At 44.5% G+C, this 9,922-nt stretch overlaps 1 non-coding gene across 1 annotated transcript; it reads left to right on the forward strand.

Annotated features, from left to right (window-relative positions):
• The first annotated feature begins 7,170 nt into the window (after positions 1–7,170).
• On the forward strand, positions 7,171–7,277 carry LOC130019477 (U6 spliceosomal RNA). The gene has a single exon (XR_008791805.1). It is a non-coding gene; the product is annotated as a U6 spliceosomal RNA (small nuclear RNA).
• Positions 7,278–9,922: the final 2,645 nt, after the last annotated feature.

Here is a 9,922-nt window from a genome sequence, read left to right on the forward strand (position 1 = left end):
AGGATACTCTCAGTAGCCTGCCGGGTTCTCCAAAAGTGAGAACTAGACAATAAAAGGCTGTGCGGCCATAAATGTGGCCACGTGCTTCCAGGAACTTTGTTTTATAGTCCTGGATCTTGGCCATTGATAGGATTACACAGCACCACATCCAGTTGGTGGGTGTAACTGTTTAGCCACTGGAAGATGGGGGGATCTGGGTGGAGGAACCCAGTCCCAATCTGAGCAGGCTTGGAGATCTCAGCCCCAGGTCCCGCACACCTGGGTTCCTCTGCCGGTTCCTTCATGCATGAGGCTCTTCCGAGCGTGTGAAGAGTGATCTTGAGCATGGCTTGGCTGGGTTCCGGAGGTCTTCAGTTGCTGGGGCTCTGCTCCAGGAAGGGAGGGAAACTCAACCCATCCCCTCCTCCAAGGGGCCTGGTGAGGACAGCCAGGTGCAGGGCTGTGTGGCTTTCATATTGTTGGAAGTAAAAAAGTATAAATATTTTCTCCTGTCCTGTAGGAGATTAGCCTTTTAGTTTCAGGGTTGTTTTTTTATTGATAGTTTTTTACTGTTTAGAAGCTTTTTAAATTGATATAGAACCATTTGTTTAGTTTTGCTTTTGTTTTCCTTGATGTCACAATGGAATCCCTAAAGACATTCCTGAAGCCAGTATTCTGAAGCATTGTCAATGTTATCATCAATGCATTTTAAGATTTCATGTCTAACATTATGTTGCACTTTAATCCCCTGTGCTATCTCTTTTATTTTTATTTGGGGGCTTTTGGTGGGGAGAGCACACCCTGCATTGTTAGGGCTGTTCGTTGCTCTGCTCAGGAGTCACTCCTTATGGTACCGAGAATCAAACTAGTAGTGCCACATGCAAGTGTCTTAACTCCTCTATGACTTCTCCCACCCCATTCACCTCTCATTTTTATTTTATTTTATTTTTTTTTTACAACTTCAGGCAGAGCTCAGAGACTATTCCTGCTCTGTGTCAGGAGTGACCAGTGGCTGTGTTCAGGGGACTTGAGGTGCTGGGATAGAACCAGGGTGGCCACATGCAAGGCAAGCAGTTTACCCTTGTAGTCTCTCTGATCCCATCACCTAAGTTTTCTGTTTGGAGGGAAAAAGAGACCACACTCAGCTGTGATGGTGGCCTAATTCCTGGCTCTGTGCTCAGAATTCATTCTTGGCAGCACTCAGGGGACCATATGTGGTGCTGGGGCTTGAACCCAGGTGGGCTGCATAGAATGTAATGCCCTACCTGACACTGTCTCTCCAACCCCACATCACCTGAATTTTAAATCAAAACTCACTGTCTTCGTTACAGTAAGACAGGCAGAACTGAAGCCTTCAAAGCCTCGCAGACCTGACAGTGTATATTAGTGCTTATGCAAGTCTGGCCTGCAACCTAGACTTCAATAGTTTGTGCTTGGGGTATCTAGGCACCAACTGGAGTAGGCCCAAGTGTCACACCTGCCCAGTGGCAGCTGTCTGCCAATTCTGAACTGGGGTGTAAGATTTCTAGTCCCACGGGGGCACCAAGTTTCATCAGGCTCGGAAAGTGGATACCAGAAATTAAGTGGACTTAAAAAGCTCCCAGGCACATTGGGCACCAACGTTGAGCAGACCTGAAGGATAGCTAAGGATGCATCCACAAGGCTCATTGGCAGCTCTGAGCCACGTTCTTATATACTGAGGAGCAACCTGGGGTTTTAGATCACAAATGCCCAGAAGTAGCTGTTTACCAAGACCTAGAGGGCCAGTGGAAACCAGGGTTCAAAGTCTCCAGTGCCCGGTGTTCCCCAGGCTGCCATGGCCATAGACCTGGGTGTGCTTGGGAATTGGGGTGGGGGTTAAGGGGGTCCTGAAGAGAAAGAAGCCTGGAGCCTCAGTGCGTGCCATTCAGAGCTGGCCCTGAAAGCTGGCAGTGGGACCCCCTTGTAAACTGTTTGGGGAAGTTTGTGTGTGCATTCTGACTGTAACTTGTGACTTGCTAGTAGTCTGTTATCAACTGGGATATCTGGTTCTGCAGGCTTAAGCAGTCAAGTGTCTCAGCCTCCAGTTATTAGTTTGGGGTGGGTGGAACTCACCCAAGGAATTTGCCCTCGGGGTCTGTAACTGTGGAAGTGACATCCAATGTAGTGTCTCAGTAAGATGGTGCCTATTGGTGACTAACCTATTTATACCCCCTGGTTTCTTACATCCAGTTCCAGTGCTGTAAGTATGTATATGATTTTATGATTGAGCTGCCAGGTATGTGCATAATCTGTCTCTCAGATTGCAGTTTCACACCTGAGAAATCTCTTCTTAATCTATGTTGTAGTTTCTTGGCAAGTTGTTCCTCTGTCTCCCAATCTGTCCGGTGCACTCCTGTTTCTTGCTGTGGGGCATGTGCAGGAGGGTTTCAGATGTCTTCTGTGTGACTTATTCCAAGACTTGGTATCAGTTTTTGCTGTGAGAGCAGTTGGATGGAAATACAGACTTTTTCAACTATCAACCCTATTTCAACCATCTTGACCTGACCCCATAATTTATTCATCTGGTCACTCATCTGAAGGGTCGCTCAGGGCCAGAGAGCTCTCTGGTCTGGAACACATGTGTCGTGTGGAGGGGGTCTGGATTCAGTTTCTGGCACTGCCTGGTCCTCTAAGCACAGACCCCGGAGTAATGCTGAAGCAACACCGAATGTGGCCCTGAAGCAAAGAAAATGCTACTCGGAAGATACAAAAATGTTAGTAAAATGAAAAATTCCTTTCTTGAAGAAGGCAGGACCAGGATAGTGGAGTGGGGAGTGAAATGAGAGGTGCCATCCCTAGGCGAAGGGAAGAAAGTCAAGCTCGACGAAAAATTTTTTATAGAATGCCACCCAGAGGACATCTTGAGCAGTGGAGTAGAGCGCACATCCTCAGGGAGGGAAGAAGGAATGCAAGGCACTTGAGCGCCACATCAGTGCCACAGTCTGGTTGAACACCAGATCAATGTACCAGCATTTGAACACCAGGATTCCACTACTGGACAGCTGGGCTCTTGAAGCCACAGATCGAGAATTATCAACAAAGCATAGATTCCCCCCCCCCCCCCCATTTTCTTCCCCCATAGTGTCCCATTCCCATGGTATCTGGCTGCAGCCACACCAGCAGATTGGGGATGAGAAAGAAACGGAAGCTCCAAGCTAGAGGTCCAGGGTTGGAGCTTATAATCCACCATACCCTCAATCTGGCAGCATGTTTAACGACCACTTGACTGAGGATGAGAGTGAAGGCGTGGTTGGGGTGTGGATGTTAACTGTCAAGCAAGCCCTATGCCACCCCTTTTTCCGCATTTGGCTGCCCAGTACACACCAACCTCCTGAAAGTGAGAAGGAAATGGAGCTTCCTTCTGATTGGATCCCTGACTTAGGCCAGACCAAAATCAGTCTTGGGAACGTCAAGTGGGTATTTCCCAGTACAGCTAGTACCTGACTGATAGCTGGAAGTGGTAAATTCCGACACCCCAAAGAATAGCATGCCTGCTTGGGGCCAGTCTGGAAGGACACAGCTGCGGTCAGGTGCTTGCAGGTGTGGACGCTAGGTGGCAGCACTGGCAGTCAGCTGATCTAGCCAAATGGCCAAATGCATCAGCACTTTCCTGAAAATGGGGCGGGGGTTGGGGGGGTGGGGGGGGAAGAAGGGATCTGCTAACAGAACTGCATACTGATTCCCCCAGACCTGCACAAAGTCATAGACCCTCGTCATCACCACTCTTATTGCACCAGACTCGATGAAGTAAAGAAACTCACTTTGCTTTAACATGAAGATGAAAGCCCAGGAAGCACTCCAAGCACACAAAAGCTCTCTGACCTGCTCGATGAGAATGCAAAGTGACTTTAGTAAGGCTGTCCACTGAACTAAAGAACTCCAGTGAACAAAGAGAAAGTCTAGAAAACGCTGAACTAAAGAGCACATTGGATGTGGAGCTGGAGCAATAGCACAGCAGGTAGGGCGTTTGCCTTGCATGCAGCCGACCCGATTTCGATTCCCAGCATCCCATATGGTCCCTTGAGCACCACCAAGAGTAATTCCTGAGTGCATGAGCCAGGAGTAAGTAACCCCTGTGCATTGCCAGGTCTGACCCAAAAAAGTAAAAAAAAAAAAAACCCACAGTGGATGCACAAAATAACAATCGTGAAAGTTGAGGAACAAATCACTGTACTGAGTACATGACACATGAAACCATCCAAATAACAGATAAGGAAAAAGGAAATCAAACATCAGGGACCTACAGGGTAATTTCAAAAGAAACAATGAACAAATTATAGAATTTCAGTAAGAGGAAAGAGAATGGGGAAGACTTTTCAATACAAAAGATTATTGCTGAGAACCTCTTATCTGGAGATGGCATCATATACCCAGATTCAAAAAGTTTAAAGAGTTTCAAACCAAATAAACCCTAATAGGGGGCTGGAGTGATAGTACAGCGGGTAGGGCATTTACATTGCACACGGCCAACCCAGGTTCAATTCCCAGCATCCCAAATATGGTCCCCTGATCACTGCATCACTGCCAGGAGTAATTTCTGAGTGCAAGGCTAGGAGTGACCCCTGTGCATATCTGGGTGTGACCCAAAATGCAAAAATAAATAACCCTACTAGAATTCCAAGATGCATTTTAATTAAAAAGACAGAAGCCAAAGATCTCAGACAGAAGAATCCTCCTACCTCTCCCCACTCTCCAACCCAGATCAGAGCTGGGAGTGGGAAAAAAATAAAACACTCTTGAAACACTACAATTAATACAAAGCCCTAAGTAGAAGGCTGAAAAGCAATCGTACAGCTAAGTTGTAAAGTAAAAACGTGTGGGAGGACCAAACTTACATTAGACAAAACACTTCAAATTTTAGTTTATTTTGGTTTGGGGCAAACCTGTCAATGCTCTGGACTTCTTGCCCTGTGCCCAAGGATTACTCCTTGTGGGGGCCATATGGGACCATATGCAGTGCTAAGGATAGAGCCCAGGTTAATTGCATGCAAGGCAAGCAGGATATGGGACTTTTAAAGGAAATTAAATTTTTTAAATTAATTATGGCTGGCCCTAACCCAGTGTTCTTATGAAGAATCAATAGGGAAAAGAAAATAGCACTGAGACCAGGATGGAGGTGTGGGCTAGTATAGGACCATATAAAATGTCCTCCCAAATACTACTCCAGGTGTCTCCCTGAAGACTTGTGAGTAATACTGGGTACATCGCTGAGATGCCCTAACAGCCCCTGGATCCACAGGGCCTCAGCAGCACTGCACAGCCAGGCCCTGGCATCAAACTGAATAGTACACATGGGTATGTAAAAGTTGTCCCTTGTGCCTTCTGAGCACTCTGAGGCAGAAATGTCTGATACAAAATTGGGCTGGGAGATGACTGTAAAAGGCTGAGCTCATCTTTTGCCTACTTAAACCAGGTCTACATGTTGCTCCAAGCACAGAGCAGGGAGTAGCCCCTTAGCTGTGCCAGATATGACCAAAAGAGATTAGACTAGAGAAAGAGAGGATCCATAGTAGGATTCACAGTGAAAAGACCAGATGAGAGGCTGGAACTAGAGCTCAGTGGACAGAGGATATGTCTGGCATTAGGGAAGCTCGGGCTTGAGCCCCGGCACCCCTGCATATGGTTCCATGAGCATCACCCATCGAAGCCCTCAAGCACCATCAGGTGTGGGCCCAAACAAAAGACCAGGTGAGGTCATGGCAAGAAGGTGGCAGGGCAAACAGAAGAGATCAAAGAGAAGAAATCCACCCACTGACTCCTTGATTTCGTATATGAAGCCTCCAGAAATGAGAAAAGAAACTTCTCTTGTTGGAGTCATCGAGATTTCAGGTGTTCTGTTATGGCAGCCCGAACAAACTACTACAGTGTTACAGACTTGAGAGCTTGGCAAAGAGTCTTGGACTGAGGGATAGTTCAGATGGTAGGGCATTTGCCTTGCACACTGCCAATTTGGGTTCTATCCCCAGTATCATATACGGCCCCCCCAAGCACCACCAACCCGAGTACAGAGCCAGAAGTAACCCCTGAATATTGCTGAGTGATGTCCCCATCCCCCCAAAAAGAGTTTTTAAAGTTATTAAGGTATGAGATGTATTCAGTAAAAATCCCAATACAGAAAGCTAAGGTATCCCCTTAAGCTTATTTATCAACTCTCTTATGCAGCAATAACTACCATTGCGTCCTTGCAATCACTTCTTTAGATACTCAGATACATGCATATACATCTTTACACAGATTTAATTGGCTTTATGAAAATGATTAAGAAAGTACTGATACCATCCTCAACTTGAGGTCTCAGCAGTAGAACAGCTATATGAATCTTGGTCCTAGGATGAAAATAACAGAAACTTCCTCTAGTTAAGAAAAGATGTGTTGAAAAGGAAAAAAACCAACTCATAAAACTTTCTGTAATTAAGATTTCTCAAGCAGCCAGAACTAAAGTCAGAATTAATTCAGTGCAAAGGTCAGTAAGTCTGATAACACGTTTTTGTGAAATGCGTGAGGAAATTGTAACCACCATTACACATTGCCAGTCGGAGCATAAATCGGCATAACCTTTCCAAAGGGCAATTTTGTAATACCTCATTAAAATTCCAAATTTGCATACCCTTTGAGAAATTTATTCTACAGATATCCTGACAAAGATATGAAATATTACAAATCCAAGAGAATTCATGATAGCAGATTTTTATAAATACCGAGAGTATAAGTCAACCGAATGCCTATCCATGGAAACTAACGAGAGTAATGAGGTATTTGTACAGTGTTTATTCTGTTGCTGTGAAACAATGAAGCAGTTCCTGATGTAGGCTAAGATCAGACACCTTGGTTAGAGCATGCTGCCATTTTAGTAACACAAAATGAAGGAGAACTATGCCATACTGTCAAGTATGTACAATACATGCACAATACCAATTGTGTGATGTTGGCCAGGGAAACTTTTTTTTTTAATTTTTTTTATTTATTTATTGAATCACTGTGAGCAGGGAACCTTCTAAGTATTGCTCAGAGGGACCGGGGCCACTTCAGTAATTTACAGTTTGGTTCAGTGCAAGAGACTGATGCTTACCTCAGTCAGCCAAATGCAAAATATGAATCCTAATCGTGGTAGTCTTTTCTCCAGCCCTGGTCATACATTTTTTTTCTTTAGTTTTGGGGTCACATGGCTGGGTGGTCGCTTCAGCAGCACCTCTAATAAAATTGGAACGATACAGAGAAGATTAGCATGGTTCCTGCTCAAGGATGACATGCAGATTTCAATTTTTTTAAAATCTTTTAAAAATAAAACTAAAATTTAAAAAATATTCAGGCTGGTTCAATACTCAGTAATCACTCCTGGCAGTGTTCATGGAACCAAATGTGATGCAGGGATTAAACCCAGGTCGACCCTATGTGCTAGGCAAGCGTCTTACCCACTCTAGTGTCTCTCTGTTCCCTCACAACTTTTTGAAGTAATTAAATATCATATTATTAGGCAGGGAGTAGTACAGCTGCTCGGGTACATGCCTGGCATGCTCCGGGCGCAGGTTCAACTCCCAGCCAACTCATCCCAGCAGCATCGTTGGGTGCAGCCCTGGAGGTCCCCAGCACTGCTGGGCTGCCCTGATTATCTTCAGCACCCCAGGGTCTGGGTAGCAGCTCACCCTCCAGCCCATACACTGAATTGCTGGCAGGGTCCCAGATCTCCTCAGCGCTACTTGGGAGCCCCCCTACTAAAATCCCAAAGGCTCACACTGCTAAAATGACAAAAAAAAAATGCAGTTCTTTCTGTTACTGACATCATCATAATGACTTCTAAGTTCCCTGATTTTTTTGTGTGTGTGTCATATCTAGGAGACTCATGAGACAGAGAAAAGGGAATCATACATTAAACAGTTCAAATAACAATAAATTCTTCAGCCAGTTCTTCTCTGATCAATACTCACAAATATACTGTATTATTTGTAGAAGAGTCTATAGTATAGTATGTTTACTGAATATTTTTTATGTACTTAGGATGACTATTTCAATATGCTGCTTTATAAATGATACAACAAACATCTTCTTCCTTGGTTGGTTTTGAATTGGGGTCACACTTCACAGTGTGTACTCAACGCATTGAGCCAATCCCACTCCAAAACCCTTAGCATTCATTTTTTAAAATATTTATTTTGTGTCTCATCAAGTGGTGCTCAGGTACAATACCCAATGCAGTACTTAGTGGTTACTCCTGGAGTGCTCAGGGAACCATCCAGTGCCAAGGATCTAAACCAGGTTCCAACATGCAAAGCATTTTACTCCAGCCCTTGAGCTGTCATCCCAGCTTCATAGATATCTTTGCATATAGAGCCTCTAGATATTACTGTGTGCAGTGTCACATGTATTAGAACATTTTTTTTTTTGCATTTTGGGTCACACCCAGCAATGCACAGGGATCATTCCTGGCTCTGCACTCAGGAACCACACCTGGCAGTGCTCAGGGGACCACATGGGATGCTGGGAATCGAACCCCAGTCAGCCGTATGCAAGGCAAATGCCCTAACTGCTGTGCTATCACTCCAGCCCCGTATTAGAACTTTTTGCTAAGTGGCAAAATCATCTAAAATTTAATTTATGGTGATCTATTAAATCTAGACAAATATATCTTTATTATAAATATGACAAAATGAAAAGGGCCTAATGTTTTTAAGGAAGACTGGAAGGAAGGACAAAATGGAATGGTATTGTTTATTTCATTGCAAAGTATGATATTTTTATACTTTCCAATGGAGTCTGTGTGTTACATGAGACGGAATCTCAATGCTGGGATTATCAACCAGTCTCGGTGCTATAATTAAAGGACTGCAGAGACAGTTTAAAGGGCTACAGTGCATGCTTTGCATAGCGGAGCCCCAGGTTTAATCTCTGGCACAACATCTCCTGAACTGAGATGGACCCAGGAACTTTGAACCATAACAACCCCGTCAAATACCACTCAGTTTAGCCCATAAACAGAGAAAAAAGGCATAATATTGTAAGCCAGTAATACCTTTGTGTGTGTGTGTGTGTGTGTGTGTGTGTGTGTGTGTGTGTGTTAAAAGAGAGAGAGAGAGAAAGAGAAAGAGAGAGAGAGAGAGAGAAAGAATTTTTTTTTTTGCTTTTTTGGGTCACACCCGGTGATGCACAGGGGTTATTCCTGGCTCTTCACTCAGGAATCAGTCCTGGCAGTGCTCAGGGGACCATATGCTGAGAATCGAACCCAGGTCGGCTACGTACAAGGCAAATGCCCTACCCGCTGTGCTATTGCTCCAGCCCCCAGAGAACTGAAAGAATTTTAAGGGAGAAACAGAATTTTAAGGGAGAGAGAGAAACAGACAGAGAGAGAGAACTGAAAGAATTTTAAGGGAGGATACCAATTGTGGGCTTCTCCAGAAAAAAAAAATGTCCAAAAGTAAAGGATATTTGTGCCCCAAAGACCACCTTGGGCCAACCTCAGAGTGCTGTGCCATTTGCCAGTATTATCGTGTATGTAAACATACATACAAAAATCTGGTTAAAAAAGAGGATATCATTTTTGGGAAGCAGAATGTTTTGGTTTGTTTTGTTTTTGTTTTGGCTTGTTGAGTCACACCCGGAGATGCACAGGGGTTACTCCTGGCTCATGCACTCAAGAATTACTCCTGGCGGTGCTCGGGAGACCAGATGGGATGCCGGGAATCGAACCCAGGTCGGCCATGTGGAAGGCAAACGCCCTACCCGTTGTGCTGTCCCTCCAGCCCCAAGCAGAATGTTTTGGAAAGCAGGTATTTGTTTCATGAAATTGTGGCTAACATGATTTTTCTAGTTTCCCAAAGTCACAGTCTGAGAAGTCGTTAGTACACTGACAGAATAAAAAAATATTAAAAGATAGGTGATTTGGTGCGTGAATTGATTCTACAAATAACGGAAGTCAATCTAAATTTAA

The sequence above is a fragment of the Sorex fumeus genome, unplaced genomic scaffold (assembly GCF_029834395.1).
Source record: "Sorex fumeus unplaced genomic scaffold, SorFum_2.1 ptg000008l, whole genome shotgun sequence".
Lineage (NCBI taxonomy): Eukaryota > Metazoa > Chordata > Mammalia > Eulipotyphla > Soricidae > Sorex > Sorex fumeus.